Genomic DNA, 3109 nt, shown 5'->3' with positions numbered 1-3109 from the left:
TCTTCTGCAAGTTCGTTTGTCTCATCAGAAATTATGACAGTACATGTCATAATTTGACAATGAATGAATGAATTTCACTATATGTAGATTTCTTTTCGGCTTTATCGAGGTATAACTGGCATATAGAATTGGAAAATATTTATTTAAAGTGTGTATCATTGTGATTTAGTATACATATAGATTGTGAGAAAATCCCTCCCAGCTAGTTAATTAGCACATTCATCACTTCACATATTTATCTTTCCTTCATTCTTTTTTTTTTTTTTTTTTTGTGAGAACACTTACGTTCTACTCTTAGCAAATTCCAGTTGCAAATATAGTGTTATCAACTATAGTCACCATGTTTTACATTAGATCTTCGGACTTTATTCATCTTACAGCTGAAAGTTTTTGCAGGTCTTTTTTATATCTGTGTGGTACTTTGCATATTTATCATCCTAGAAATTTTTAAGCATCATATAGGTTTGCTCCCAAAGCCACAGAAGAGGTGGAATGTCCAGCTGTTACCTAGATTCTTGATAGCTTCCATTATATTCCTTCATTTAACATTAGCAATATAGTTTGAGTGGTCTGTGCTCCCCACTGCTCTTACAATTTTGCCCTTTGGGACCACATGTACCTGGAGATGCTAACCAGCACATTGTTCAATTCTCTTGTATCTCTTTTCCACCATACATTGTGGTAAAATACCCCAGAAGTCAAAATTGACATAGATGAGTTCCAATGACATAGCTTTACAACCTTTCCAGTAGCACAGTAGTTGCCACATCATTTTAGGGTTTATCCTGAGAATCGAAGTCATACGGTCAAATTTTAGGTAGGGCAAAAGCTCAAAGTTCATGAGTTTCCACTTAACCACAAACCCATCAGTGTTTTCATTTCACATTCTGTCTGGGTCCTTTGTTGGGGATATAATGGCAAATGGAAGTGCAGGCGCAGTTATACACAACACATGGAATTATATAGAATATAATAATCTGTTTAATGCATTCAGGGATTTGGACACATCTAATCAAGCATCCCAAAAAATGATGGCAAGTTACCACTGTCAGGTAATCATAACAAATGGAATAGCAAATTTCTGTTGAAATAATAGTATTTTATATGAAAATTTTAGGTTACATTGATGATTTTTCTTTTGAAGTATGTTAACGTATTTAGAATTTTATTCCAATACCTTAGATAGCATTAGTTAATATTTAAAAAGTAACTCAATTTGAGTATCATTAGTAATCAAAATTAATAATTTCTCTAAAGGTGCTAAGGCTATTAAAGCCATAATTGTAAAATCGTCCTGAGTGCCTCATGCACACATAGAAATCCCTAAATAGAGTGTTCTTATTTTCTGTATTCATAGATGACAAAGCACACAAAATCAAGGTTGACACTTAGTACAGGCTCTGGTATATAATAGGCATCCAACAAATATTTATTGAATTCAGTGTTGAAATAAATGTTGTTTGGGACCTGATGATTGGTCCAGCTTATCTTGCAAGTCTCTTTTCTCCTTTATTGAGAGTTTTCATTAATCTGGTTTCCACTGTTTTTCACCTTTCAGACCTGTCTGCACTCAAACTGTAGAAAAGTGTCAGGTTTTTTCCTAAGAAGCTCCTCAGCCCCTGTGTAAATCAGTGGTTCAAAAAGATGGATATTGCCTTTTTTTTTTCTCTGTTTCAGCCCAACCAAGAAAACTTGTTACAGGTTGATTAGTGAGGTGATGATACAATTCAGTTACTCTGTAACTGATCAGAAAAGTGTAAGGCATGGTAAGGACTGTGATTTATGAAGGGTCAGGAAACCAGCACAGAAATGTGGTTCCAATAGAGTCATATGTGGTCTATCGTCCTGTCATCACAGAGGCTAATGTTGGAAAACTATGGGGCCCTGTTGCCAAAGTGCACTGTGGTCACACGAGGTGTGGTAGTAGAAGGGATGAATTTCCTTATCTGTCGGTAACACAGAGAATGAAGCCATCTCTGCAATGATTTTTCTTTTCAAAATGAGAATTTTAAGAGCATTTGACCAACAAAATGGGAAAACCAATTGATTGCCTTTGCTTTCTCCCCTAGGACTGAGGATTTATTAAAGGCCACTGGAAGGGGGAGGAGATTGGGACAATGAATTTGAAGAAGACTCTTCAGTTTGAAAGTCAGCCAAATAGCTTGTATGTTGGGAATTCTGGTAAGGTGGGAAAAGGAAATGGATGCTGTTTCATTTACTAAGGGAACATAAACCTAAGTAAACAGTCATATTGCATAAAGCATCCTCTGCCTCTTCCCCACCTACTCCCATAAATATGATTGAGGGAAAAGAAGACCAGTGTGTAACTTTCTTTAAATTCTCGGGATACAGCATATAATCAGAATCTACTCTCTATTTTACTCTCTATCTTGCTAGAATAAAGGAAATAAAAACACGTTTCCACTTTAAATATTGACAAAGGGATTGAACACTAGAGAGGTTTACTGAAGAAAGAGGCCACACAAAAGAAAAATTCAGGTATGTTTGGTCTCTTAAAGGACCCCTAAGGTAAGGACAGACAGTAGTCTCTCTGCAGACATACCCCAGGTCTGTGAGGATCTGTATCTTTGTGTAAAAATTATAAGGAGCACTGATCACGGTCTGCAAATATGAGAACTGCAGAGCATCAGTCTCTCCTGTGAGCTTTGCTCTCTCACTAGAAGGATTAGAAATGAAGGCATAAAAAGACCAGGACTTTGAGAAACTTGTACATGACCATCAATGCTAGCATCTGACTTCATTTCAGTTTGATAGATCCCGTGGTCCCTGCTAAGGACCCTTTGCTGATCCAGAAGCACATATCACACCTTCCCCTCCCTTTCTCAAGATTCTTAATAACTGACTAGCATCAGGCCAGACCTCCAAAAGAGACCTGCTGGGTAATACAGAATGTGCAGAGAACAACCGAGCCACAGACGGAGCAGGTGGCTTGAGTCCTGGAGCACAGCATTGCCAGGGGATGCACAGGACCAGAGAGACTATCATTTACTGGAATATATCTTTCTGGGCTGCAAGTACTTGATATTTTGATATTTATGAAATTACCTCACAGGGAGAGGGAAAGCAATTAGCTATCACAGTAATTTCA

The sequence above is a fragment of the Vulpes vulpes genome, chromosome 4 (genome assembly GCF_048418805.1).
Source record: "Vulpes vulpes isolate BD-2025 chromosome 4, VulVul3, whole genome shotgun sequence".
NCBI lineage: Eukaryota > Metazoa > Chordata > Mammalia > Carnivora > Canidae > Vulpes > Vulpes vulpes.
This window is presented reverse-complemented; position numbering follows the sequence as displayed.